At 34.6% G+C, this 13,808-nt stretch overlaps 1 long non-coding RNA gene across 2 annotated transcripts; it reads right to left on the bottom strand.

Annotated features, from left to right (window-relative positions):
- Positions 1 to 10,618: 10,618 nt before the first annotated feature.
- Positions 10,619 to 13,258, bottom strand: LOC110894000. Of its 2 annotated transcripts, XR_002566057.2 has the most exons (4): positions 12,711 to 13,258; positions 12,030 to 12,633; positions 11,797 to 11,895; positions 10,619 to 11,021 (listed from the first exon to the last, which is right to left on the bottom strand). It is a non-coding gene; the product is annotated as an uncharacterized LOC110894000 (long non-coding RNA). The 2 variants fall into 2 exon arrangements; XR_004874417.1 differs by having other exon boundaries at positions 12,030 to 13,258.
- Positions 13,259 to 13,808: the final 550 nt, after the last annotated feature.

The raw sequence follows: 13,808 nt of genomic DNA, 5'->3' as shown, positions 1-13,808 counted from the left end.
GAAATAAAAAAACCACATGGGCGACACTTAGTGGCGATCCAATATTTTTCGTCAGCGGAGCCAACATATAAAAAAACAGACTAGTCAAAACGGATTAAACATGCCAAATAATGATAAAGTCATAAAAGTAATGCATCTAAAACATGTGTACTAACTACTAAGCAACCTAGCTAAAACACTAAAACACCATGAAAGAATTTGAATTTCTAAAATGTTACCCTCGTCGGCTCGTGTGCTATTAACTACTTGAAAACTACCGTTGATTTTTATTCCCTTGTCGAGGATTAACAAGAAACAAACTTGTGATCTTCTTGAACTTACAGCTTACTCACATAGCGGAAAACGGCATAATATGCATTCATGTTTTATGACTTATAATATAATGTTTATCATCTAATTCAGAGAAGCATACTAATTTGTCCAAACTAAATATATGGATTGATGTAGTTTCTATAGTTTACTCTCAAATGTTTGGAATTTTCAAAACCATGATACCATGATGACCCTGTGTTTTTTTTTCTTTTATCTTGCAAACATGTAGAACAGTTGTTAGTACTATAAACAGTTTCACCATTCTTGTAAATGCTATCAGACAAAATTAAAATGACTTGCGAATTAACAAATATTAATTTGAACATTTGAAGAGAAATGAACCTGTGATTTGGAATAACATAATTGAGGCATTTAAATTGTGATAGGAAGAAAAGGTTGGGGACTTGGGGTATGAAAAATCGGTTAATAAGTTGAGTTGGGCCATAATTCACACTGGGCTTCAACTAACTCGGTCCACCCATGCAACACTTGCAATGTACGTAGTGGTGTGCGCAAAGAACCGGTTCTGCATCTCACTTTTAAAGCTTTGGTATAACTTGATTTTTCATGCCGGATCTATTACAAGAAAAGGCCTAAATAGGCCATATGAAATACAAAACAATGGAAACCCCAATAATCTAAGAATTATTTATACTGACCATATATTACGTGATTGCGAGAAAAATGCGGAGAGAATATTATGTAGCTTAATACTCCCCCTTAAGCTAGAGCGTGTAGATTTTGCATGCCCAGCTTGTCCAGTAAAAGATCAAGTTATCAAGCTCCAACAGTTTAGCGAAAATATCGGTTATTTGCATCTTTGTGTCAATGTGGAGAGGTTCCATTTCTTGAGATTCCACCCGTTCTTTGACAATGTAACAATCCACCTCCACGTGTTTCGTTCGCTCATGAAAGACCGGGTTATTTGCGAGTGGTGGTGATAACAATCCACCTCCAACTAATTAGTTATAAGCTGGATATAACATATAAGGTAGGATTGCAAAATATACCGCAATCGTGCATAGCCTTGTCGCCGAAACGATAAGGCCCTGAAATAGATTACTTAACAATACCACAAGTAAGGGCGGTGCGTTAATCCTATAGCGTTATAATTATTAAGGTAGGCTTGTAAAGTTAACGAGCATGTAACACACAAGAATGAGTATAGCATGTATAAACAAGAATATTACAAATATCATGTTTTTAACGGATAGAGTGATTGTATGAATAAGTTTGATCATGAGGGGGGACGGGGCGCCCCGTGATAGCCCAAGATCCACGCGTGGATCTATCACGTACACCGCCGCCACCAACATTGATAACGCGTGGAAGCCAAAACGCGTGAATTGTTTAACGCGTTGAAGATTTGAACATTTTGAACGTTGTGGCATTTGAACGTTGAATTGTACCGTTTGTAAATTAAAATAAAAACTTAAACAATCTATATATATTTCACCCATTCTTCGTAAATTTATACCATTTCACCAACAACAAAACATATATCACACATTCTACAAATTTCACAAGTGGAATTTCCTATGGATTCGTTTCCGATGGACAGCGATAGCGACAATGAGATGCTTGAATTTTTCGAGAACGTGTATAACGCACTTGAAGCAAGTTCGAGCCGACCAAAGAAGAAAATGGTGGATCGTGATCGTATACATGCCAACGAAGTGTTAATGAACGACTATTTTGTGGAGAATCCGGTCTACAATGCCGAAACGTTTAGTGATCGGTTATGTTTACCAAAAGAATTATTTTTAAAGATTGTTGGAGACATCGAAACAAGCGAAGAATGGTTTCAAGAACATTACGTCGGAAGGTGCAAACGTAGTTTCACGCCGATACAAAAATGCACATCCGCCATCTAGCGACAGGTAACCCTCCCGATGAATTTGATGAATACTTAGCTATGTCAGACGGAACTTCACTTGAATGTTTGCAATTTTTGTAACGCGATCATTAAAATTGTATGGTACAGAGTTTTTACGTAAACTGACGAGACACGACATCTCACGAATATACGCCGCACATGAGGCTAGATGACATTTCCAGGGATGCCCGGTAGCATCGATTGTACACATATCGAATGGAGAAATTGTCCTAGAGAGTTGTGAGGGACGTATGTTAGGGGTGACGTCAAAAGAGCAACCATCATACTTGAAGTGGTGACGTCGAATGATTTATGGTTTGGAATTCATATTTTGGTGTTCCAGGTTCAAACAATGACATCAATGTTTTGCACACGTCGCCGTTGTTTCAAACCGTAACAAATGGTACCACACCCTTCTGTTCATTCTATGTTAACGAAAGATATTACAGACAAGGCTTTCTTCTTGGGGATGGTATCTACCCATCATGGTCTGTTTTTGTGAAAGCTCCTTCATTTCCTGTCGAGGTTAAAGAAAAGGTGTTCAAGAGGTTGCAAAAATCGAACAGGAAAGATCTTGAGAGGACTTTTGGTATTTTAAAGGGTAGATGGGGCATACTAAACCGACTGGTTCATGCGATGAAGAAGAAAACAATACATAGCATAGTATATGCATGTATCATATTGCACAATATGCTAATCAAAGAACAAGGACGTGCAATATCTCTAGATTGGGTGCCGGATCCTCCTACACAAGTTCTCGTTCCCGAAAATGTCCAACAAGACTTGCATGATGAAGAAATTCACTTTCGGTTGAGATACGATTTAATTGAACTTGTAAGTTCTTTAGGTTTCGAATTTCCTGATTCGGACGAGGAGTAGGTTTTCATTATGTATGTTTTTAGTTTTGTATTTTATTTTTAAGTTGTAGTCTAAAATGTTTCTAGAAATATTGTTTTTAATTTAAACGAAATTTATAATTTATAATTTTATTGTTAATTTATAATTAAAAAAAAGGTTGTGAGTGATGGAATTCCATCACAAGTGATGGACTTTTCCACTAAAATCTATCACTAGTGATGGAATAATGCTTGATGACATAACGGAACTAAATTGGTAGTTGTGAGTGATGAGTGATGGTCGCCCCTTCCCCCCTGAGTATGTGATTTGTAATATAATGTACATGTTGCACCAAAGTGTGTCAAAAGGAAAAAAAGGTTCGAGTACAGTCACGGTTTGCGTAGTAATTCCTGCATACGTGAGTTGATGCATTTGATTGTTTAGAGAAACCGCCGAGTTATCCTACAAGGAATAACGAGGCGTATGAGTTCGGTGGATTTTGGAATTGGAATGCAAATGCAAGACGATTACTTAGTAGGAAAATACATAAATTATCTTGGCAAAATACCTAAATTTTGACACCATCGTGTAGTGCCTTTCATAGGAACAAGTTCGCCTATTGGAAGTCCAAAATATAAGGAGTTCAATCCAAGATATTATAACCATATTCCTCTTGACCTTAAACCATGGATTGGTTAGTGCCTTAGGGTCGGTTAATTTATAGATATGCTTAATTTGTTAGTAGTCCAAATGTTAGGTTAGTCAAGTATAGTCATGCATGTGTTGGAGAAATCCACTAACCCTAAGATTTTGGATGGTCATGAAACATAAGAATACAAACAAAAAAATTACTAGCTGATTTCTAAGTAGCCAAATAAGGACAACCTGGATGTGTCATGCCCAACATGTCAAATGTTGGAGGCAAAGCGGGTTAACTTACTTTGATTCTTGGAAGCTACTTAGTTAGATATTCACCTAAATCATCAAGTAACCAAGTGAAACTCAAACTAGACTAGTGCATTCCAATCATGGCAAATGTTTGGAGACTTGGTGTAGTTTGGACACTTTGTTACTACTTAGTGTACTTTATGACTTAGGTTAGTTAGATTGGAGGTGTTTACACCTCAATCTTTCTGAAATGAAGCCACAACTCTGGTGAAATAATGCAAATTTTGGTTAAGTGTAAAAAATTGAGTTTGCTTGCAACCATATGGAAAAGTGGCTCCCCGCCCCACGCGGGGGAGAGAACTAACCCCTCTGCGACACGCGATGGAGCTGGTCAATGGATTTCGGTCAAATTGTCTTCCCGTGCCACGTGAGGGAGAGAACTAGCCCATCCACGACGCATAGGGCACCCTAGACTCGCAAGAATGTTTTTTGGCGTTTATGGTTGGATCAAGCTATGTGAAGAACCAAACATCCCCGAATGCTTATACATCCCCGCTTTTGTTCATGTTTTACTAGTATTAAAAATGATGGCTCTTTTTTTAATCAAACTAAAACTAATACGCTATATCTATATAAACTTTCTTTTGTGAATCTTGTAAGTCAGTTTAATTCTGTGAAATAGGAAGGAACTTTTCAAATATTATAAGAATCAGTTTTACACACTATTTCACCACCCTTTTTGTAGTTTAATTTTAGTTTTTATTTGTCAAAGGTTGTAAGAACTTTCTTTAACAATCACTCTTGTATGTCTTTATTTAAGAATCAAGTTTGATGTTGTTAATCTCTATTGCCATGATTAGCTAAGTTCTTGTGTTACTTAGGGGAAATAAACCCTCAGTGGCTCATTAACCACCAAAGTTATGGATAACCTTAAGGTGTGTGTTAATGACTTTAAGCAACTAATCACTATAATGAAAGTAAATTTTATCAAACTATTAAAAACAAATCATTAATCTTGTGTTTGTTGAGCTAAGCATACATGCTTTCTATGTCTATGTAATCAATACCATGCTAATCATTTGAAAGAGGATTAGAGGTTTTGGTTTTGGTTTTGGTTTGGGATTTTGGGTTTGGTAATTCTTACCTCAACGTGGTGGAAAAATCAAAGCATTGAGGACTTGGTCTAGTTCATCTCCATTATTCTCACGTCAGCAAAACCCATCACAAGGTGCATAATAGTTGGGGGGTTAAAATCCCTTGTGAATGGTTTTTTGTAAGGTCTAAAAATTCTTATTACAAACAAAGGCGTTTTCACCATGAAATCGAAACAGGTCAAACATAAAACTTATAAAATTTACCATAAAACCTCGACATAAACAAACCGAGTTAACTACATAAAAGTTTACATCCAAATCCGAGATAACCATCATAAACATAAACATAAACAACAAAAGTTCCGGAATCTTTTAAAGTTAAGTATTCACAAAAACTAAAACATAACATCGAAGTTTCCAACAAAAGTTTTTTATCCGTTTAGTTAAGTATCATAGCGGAAGCATGCGAGATAATGTGTGTCCGTTCAAACGTGGCGTCACCTAACACTATAGTTTACCTACAACCATAACACACAATTAGTTATTTAAAAAACCAATTTTTAAAATTCAAACCTTCATTCAAAACTTGATGTTAATCACTTCATTAGCATTCGTACAAACATACTTTCTAACGGGAATCAATGTCAAACTTCTTCCTTCTTTTATATTCAATTCAACATCAAATCCCCAACTTATACATAGGATATTTTAACACGTTTGATCCATATTCATAACACGAACTTTTACCTAATCTCATTGACATAGTACCAACTTATAAACTTGTATGATAATATAACAAAAACAATACACACTTTAAAATTTGTAAGCACAAGAACTTACATTTGTCGTTTACATTCTTTTCTTGACGTGATTGAGTTAACAACTAATATTTCCCAATTCTAACAATGTAGCATTGCACTAACATGAGATCATTTCATTCAAGCATCTTAACAAACACTTGGTGTGCATACCATTAAATAAGCATAGTGTACAAGTATCTTATGCATAGCCTTACTATATCATATCAAGATCATCAAATTCATTCAAATTTCATATGACCTTCATTATAAATCGATTCCATCTAACAATTTCTCCTTATGAACATCTTTATACTATAACACCCCAAAACCCGAATGTTTATATTTGCCTTGTGTTCCTATATGATTTAGCATGACATAAATAACTAGGTTACTTAACTTAGTTAAGTGTGTATGGATAGAAGTACTAAATGACTAAAGTTTTACCTAATTATGCTTTAGTGGCCAACACAAGGGACTAAAAGTGGGTTAATATGAAAGTTGAATTAATATATGAAAAATAAACACACACAAACACACACGTACGTGTGTTCGAGAAGGAGCCAGGAGCTCCTTGGAAGTTCATGAACCCTAATCATGAAGATCACCAAATTGAAGGGTTAATTGCAGCTCAAATTCAAGAAGAAACATGGATTAATGATCACCTTCACAAATGGATCATGAGGTATGTCTTAAAAGTTAGATTGGTGATTATGCACGAAGTGGGTTATGTTGTGAATCACGAATTTGTATGAAATTGAATATGAGTATGTGTTAGAATCATCATTTGGAACATGGATTATGCATGGTTTGGGTTAATTTGATGTTTATATGTGAAACCCATTTGGTTATGGTGATGATAACGACTTGAATGAACACCCATGTCAAATTCTTGCTTGATGTTGATGAATTATGATATGTATGGTAGATTCTTGTTAGAGGAAGTGAAAGGAATTAGATACTAGTATGTTTAATGTTTATGTATAAATGATGCATGTTGAATAGAAGGAGGAATTTGATTAATTATGTATGAGATTTGGACATTGTGCATGAATTAGTTGTACTTTATGTTTAGAAGGTAGTGCATACACCAAGGGTATGATGAAACTAGTGATAATTGAGCTTAGATCACTAGTAAGTGACTAACAATGTAGTTATGAAGTGGGTTTCGTATAATATGATGAAAATGATAATATGTTATTGTTAATGATGTTCGAAATCACATACGTGTGTAAATGTTTAAAGGATCTCGGCTAGGATTTGATAGGTTAGCATGTTTTAAGTTTGAATGATAACCTCAATATAAGATCCGTGTGATGAAAAGGTTGTGATGAATGATGAATGAGCTAACTATCTTGAGAATGATATATGATAGTTGATGCTTCATAAGCGACATGGAAGCTTGGAAAAGAAGCGGGTCAAACGAGAAGCATATTTGGATGAGAGGTAAGTAAGCTTACACTCCTTTTTGTAGAATATCTATTCGTGGTATTGATTATGAACATGGTAAGTAAATATGTGATTATGATGTTCCGACAAGTATTTGATACGAGTCGGAATATGTGGGTAGGATAAGAAATTAAGGTTGATGTTTAAAAAGGGTAAAATGGACATTTAGACGTAACGGGTCAAATGGTAAGGATATTACCATTTGGCGATGTGACTAGTGAATTGTTTGGTCAAGTATTATGCATTCTCAGGATGGATAGCGAAAAGGGATCATTTTACTATTAACTAGTCATCTAAAGCACGAAGTTTTAAAAGGGGTCATAACTTTGATCTGAGCCAGGTATGTGCGAATGTGATTATAGTTAAGTCGTGGGGTTAATCAAATATTTAAGAAAGTCTTTTGTAATAAAGAATGAAACATAGTTGACAAAAACGCCCTTGATGGGTAAATCGGGCAAACGGTCTTAAAAGTTGATTAGAAACAAGCTATTTGATTAAGCGAATGTTTAGAAAAGTAGGAAAGCGAAAAGTGTGATTTTCGTAAGTCAAGAACCTTAAAATGCGCAAATACCTTAAACGGGTCAAAGTAAGCTTTTGAGCGAAAATGGGTTAAGAGGATGCAAGACATCCAAGAATTTAATCTTTATGATAGATAACATTGAAATTATAAGGTTCTTGGGAAATTTGGGTTAAGCAAACAGGTTATGTTGGTAAATCCATAAATGGGTCAAAACCTTGTAAAAAGGTAATAAACCGAGAGCTTTAAATGAATATTTTTCCTTAAACCGGATATTGGATTTCAAGTTCATAGGATAGAATGCGAATTTACAAGCATGTAGGAAGAAATTTCTTCGTCAAAAAAGGGCTACGGCCACACTAAAAAAGTGTGACTATATACCTTTCGCCACACGAATTTTTTTCAACTCAAGTGTGACCAAAGGTCCAGTCATCGTAGGTATCATACGGCCACATTCACTTTTTAGTGGCCGTTGCAACTTAAAAGTATGGCTAAAGGGTACTAAAAATTTCTTGCTGGAATCAAGTATAAGTGTGACTAAATGGTAGCAACAGTCACATTAATGTACTTTAAGTGTGACTGATTCTATTATATGGTCACATAAATTTAGTAAAAACTCTATTTTAGCCACATTAGTTAAAAAAGAGTGTGGCAAAAAGGGTTGTAATCAAGCACTGTGTTTATTAGGTGTGGCTAAATTGTAGCAACGGCCACATGAATTTACTATAAGTGTCGTCGATTCTATTATATAGTCACATGAATTTATTGTAAGTGTGGCTAAAAACTTTTATTAGACACATAAAACATTTTTGTAGTTGTAAGTGTGACTATTGTATAACCTTTGGTCACACAAATTTCTTTTCCCGTGACATCTGGTATCATTTCGTCACATAAACAAAAAACAAAGTGACTATGGTGTGACTAATGGTTATTTATAGCCACATTAAATTTTGTAATTTTAAGTGTTGCTATTTTCTAATCTTTAGTCACACATAACTTTTTTCCCATGACGTTTGGTATCATTCTGTCACACAAACAAGAAACAAAATGACTATGTTGTAGCTGACGATTATTTATAGCCACACAAAATTTTGTAAATCCTAAGTGTGGCTATTGTCCAACCTTTAGCCACACATATTTGTTATGGTTCTATGTGGCCATTTTTGCATAATTATCAATTTTATTTTCATTTTTTTGTAAAATTAAAACAGGAGTAAAGTAGTAACCATGAACAAACCTAAAAACAAAACTAATGATATTAATAATAATAAACCAAAATCCATACATAAGTTTTAAATTTAAATAATATATTACATAAACTTTTGATCATAAGCTATCTACAAATAATGCAACCACTACTTCATGTGGATCCCTCTCAAGGTCTTCAATAGCCATTTAAAAGAAAACATATGCCTTGGTTGTCCAGATCCATTTCTTCCATTTCTTCAATAGCCTTTATTGTTGTGTTGATGTTTTAAGGCGTCGGCGGCAACCTTGACGTCTTTAAGTTATTCAACAAGCCAGCCCCTATCACCAGAAACAAAGATAGACATTACTCACATGAGAATTAAACATGGAATCCAAATTTCACATGAGAATTAAACACAAAATTTAGTAATTTACTGCACCTGAAAGAACCTCCCGATCCAGTTAAAATTTAGTGATTTACTATTGGGCATTTTGATTCATTAAAGCCCAATATCATCCATTAATACATATACGATCTACTAGTGGGCATTATGATCTAATAAGGCCTAATATGGTCCATTAAAACATATGCCATCTATTTATTATTGGTCATTTTGACCAATAAGGTCCAATTATGGTTCACTAAGACATATGTGATCTATTATTGGCCATTGTAATACATTATTACCCAATATGGTCCGTTAAGAAATATGTGATCTACTACTGGGTATTGTGATCCAATAAGGCCCAATATGGTCCATTAAACACATATATGATCTGCTACCAGTCATTATTATGATACAATAAGGTCCAATACGGTCCAATTCTTATATATGTGATCTATTATTAGCTATTTTAATACACCAAGACATATGTGATCCAATAAAGCCCAATATTGTCCAGCAAGACATATGTGGTCTATTATTAGCCATTGTAATACAATACGACCGAATATGGTCCATGAAGACATATGTGATTTTCTATCGGCCATTGTGATCTAATATGGTCCATTAAAACATAAGTGATCGACTGTTGGTCATTATGATCCAATAAGACCAAATATGGTCCATTAAGACATATGTGATCTACTATTGGCCATTGTGATACATTAAGGCCCAATATGGTCCATTAAGTCAGATATAATCTATTATCGTACATTGTGATCCATTAAGTCCCAATATGGTCCATTAAGGCGTATATGTTCTACTATTCCCCACTGTGATCCATTAAGGCTCAATTTGGTCCATTAAGACGTATATGATATACTATTGTCAATTGTGATCAATTAGCCCAATTTGGTCCATTAAGATGTATATGATCAACTATTGTCAATTGTGATAAATTAAGGCCCAACATGGTCCACTATGACATATATGATCAATTATTGTCTACCGTGATCTATTAAGGCCCAATATAGTTTATTAAGACGTATATGATTTACTTTTGTCCATTGTGATCCGTTAAGGCCTTATATGTACCAATAAGACATATATGATCCACTATTATTCATTGTGGTCCATTAAGGACCTATATGGTCTATTAAAACGTATATGATATACCATATTTATCGATAGTAAATAGTGACAACGTACCTCTGTGCTACGCAACAATAGTGACAAAATAGCGTCCATTATTTCGTGTTTAGCGATAAGGTAGAACATAAACAAATATTAATTGTATTATAAAGTGATAGATATATTGTAAAAGTTCAATATGATGCACGTTTCTTGAAACAAAAAAATATGAAGTTAATATTTATTCTGATACAAAAGACTATACATGCACTAAAGAAGACAACATAGAAGGCATCCCTTTTGTGACTTTCGGAAAGTCAAACCTAGTAATTCTCATATCCCAATTTCATGCACATAGAATAGTTTTGTAATTAGCAAATTATTTGGATTCTAATAGCTTTTCTTACTTTCTGAAAGTCGCACTCCCTGTACGCTTTCAATTGCAAGCAACTTGTAATTAGCATTGCCACCTTGCTTTGGCACAAATCCTTGATTTACACATTCAGATATCTTCAAAGCCTTTAAATACAAGTGTAGAAAATTGAACACCTGCACAAATCATAGTAATTATGTATAAGCTCCAAAAGTACATAATACAAGTAATCTTCATGAAACTACCACCTATATTAAAGTACAAGCTTATTACCAAATCAAAATAAGGTGCTTCTGAGTAGCTACTCATTGCCCGCGAGACATAATATGTATCTATTATATTAGATACGTGTAACCACAAGGATCGCACCATTAGAGCTGGCATAGTCTTTGGTGCCAATGGGATGTGCAGCATTGCCAAATTGGCAATTCGATATCCAAATTAGGGGTAATCATAAAACTGAATAATTGAAAAAGCTGAGCCAATTGAGCTTTTTTATTATATATTTTAAGCTTCTTTAATACATTATAAGTTTTTATATATCTTAAAAAATATATACTTTAGGGCCCGATTTGAACTACTCGTCTGGGCCCAAAGATTTTTTAGGATTCTCGGAGATAGTCCTGTTAGATAGCACCTTAGTCACTGATAATACAAACTTCAAAACCTCTTTTTTCAGTGTGCATTTGACTTTACAAACCTAATAAAACTGGAATTCGGGGTTGGTGGGTCATATTTTACATGTACTAAGCCAACCATTGTTTGCACATATCAAGCAAGCACTGGAAGTGCACTTACATGTAACGGCTGCAACACCCACCCATGTTAGGTTAGTAAAATGAAAATGCATATAGATAGCGAGGCTTTTAGTAATTGCATTCATCTTATGACGGAAATCACGGAATTACCAAAACAATTTTGACCAAACATTAAAAAATGCAAAATACATACCTGATGTGCTACATACTGCCATCAGCCACACCTTCGCTTCTAGAAGCTATCTGGAAGGCACTTTTGAGGCAGCCACACACCACACAAGCCAAAACCTTCCTAAAATGCCAACAATTTAGTAGAAACTCAAAACAAGGTTACAGCAGGTCAGACAAATCCTTTCATAATTATATTATTTTACATGTGAAACTAGTAATCTTTACTGTTTTAAGAGTAAACTTATGATTAGTTACCTGGTCCCAATCTTCATCTTCAATATTGCCCTTAATATTTCTAAAAAATTCAGTCAATTGACCACCTTTCTTACTCTCAGCAAGTGATGACGCCACACCAGCATATATATTAACAAATGGATTTTCCCATTAACATAGAAAATGATAACATTGTAGCTAAATTCTTAACAAGAGTGAATTGAATGGCATGGTTCACTATGTGATTGTTACCAGAAAGATTAAACTCACAAATAACTTAGAAAGCCAGGTCAAAGTTCTTCTCAACAAAAACTTCTGCTATCACACACCTACTCCTGTAGCAAATATGTAAGACCCCTTATGTAAGTGGATCAGGGGTTGGGTAATGGGTTAAACAGGTTTTTAGGCTCTGAGAGCTCATGGTAAGTTGTAACATGTGGGTTGGATATTTTCTTAGCTATGCTAAAAGCTTCCTCCACATCTCCACCATTGTGGACAACTAGGCTAAATGTAGCAACAACTAAAGGCTCCTTTGGCCTCCTAGACACCCAATATCTGTTCGCTTCTATCTTATTTCCTCTGTTCAGTGTTCATCCTTTTTTCTGCTATTGTAATCATGGCAACAACTAGCACTTCATCATCAAACCTGTGGAACATCACTCAATTTGTTAAAATTAAACTAGATGATAGCAATTATCTAAACTGGAAGCACCAAATTCTTACTGTATTGAAGATTCTTAGACTGTTAAAGTTTCTTAATAGTTCCATACATGTTCCCGCTATTGGCTCTGCAGGTCGTGATGATTGACACAAGTCCAATACATATGTGTTTGTCTTTATTACTGTCACTTTATCTTCGTCCTTACTATATCTTGCAACAAGCATACCCTCATCTTCATAATTGTGGAAAAACCTTGAAAATCGATTAAATGGAATTGTGGCAGATTGGTGGTCGAAATAATGAAGAACAATGGTGGCTGTCATAAGAACAACAATTTCTCTGCGAAAATGGCACATTTCAAATCTAGGGTTTTGTATAGATCTGACTACAAAGGCAAAACCGACAAAAACACATACGAACAGAACTAAATTCATAACCAAAAATTCCAGTTGTAAGATTCCTATAACCTAATTTTCTCAAAATTTTGGTGTAAATAAAATACCAAACCAAGACGAGATTCAATTGACGTTGATGAACTGCGGAAATTGGATATTATCAAAATTTTCTCTAACAGGTGAAGAACTAGGGTTCCAACGGGGGAGGGGGTATGGTCATAGAAAGCAATTTAGTGACCATAGACAAGTAATAGTCACATTTTTTTATTTTTTTCCATGGCCATTAATCGGCCACACATATAAATTTTTAAGTGACTAATAAACAATATGTTTTGTTCACATAAACATGGGTTCTAGTTGAGAGGGGAGCATGGATGGTCACACAAAGCAATTAAGTTAGTGGCCAAACACCAGCAATAGTCATATATTTTAATTTTTTGTCATGACCATTGATAATTTTTAGTTACACATAAAAATTTATAAGTGACTAACAAAAAATACATTTTGGTCACATAAACCAACATAACTGACCATATGAATTAGCTTTTAGCCACATCGTTAAAAAAATACCATGGTGATAGATCACATTTAGTCACACTTTTCTAACATGGCTAATATATGTCACAACTTTTTTTTTAGTGTGGCTAAATATTTCGAATTGATATGTTTTTGGTCATATAAATAAAAAATCAAACGAGTATTATGGCCGTTGGTTACATTTGGCTACACTTTTTCGAATGTGGCTAGTAAATGTCATATTTTTTT

Source organism: Helianthus annuus, chromosome 12 (genome assembly GCF_002127325.2).
Source record: "Helianthus annuus cultivar XRQ/B chromosome 12, HanXRQr2.0-SUNRISE, whole genome shotgun sequence".
Classification (NCBI taxonomy): Eukaryota; Viridiplantae; Streptophyta; class Magnoliopsida; order Asterales; family Asteraceae; genus Helianthus; species Helianthus annuus.
The sequence above is the reverse complement of the archived record's forward strand: the minus strand, read 5'-3'. Positions and strand labels throughout refer to the sequence as shown.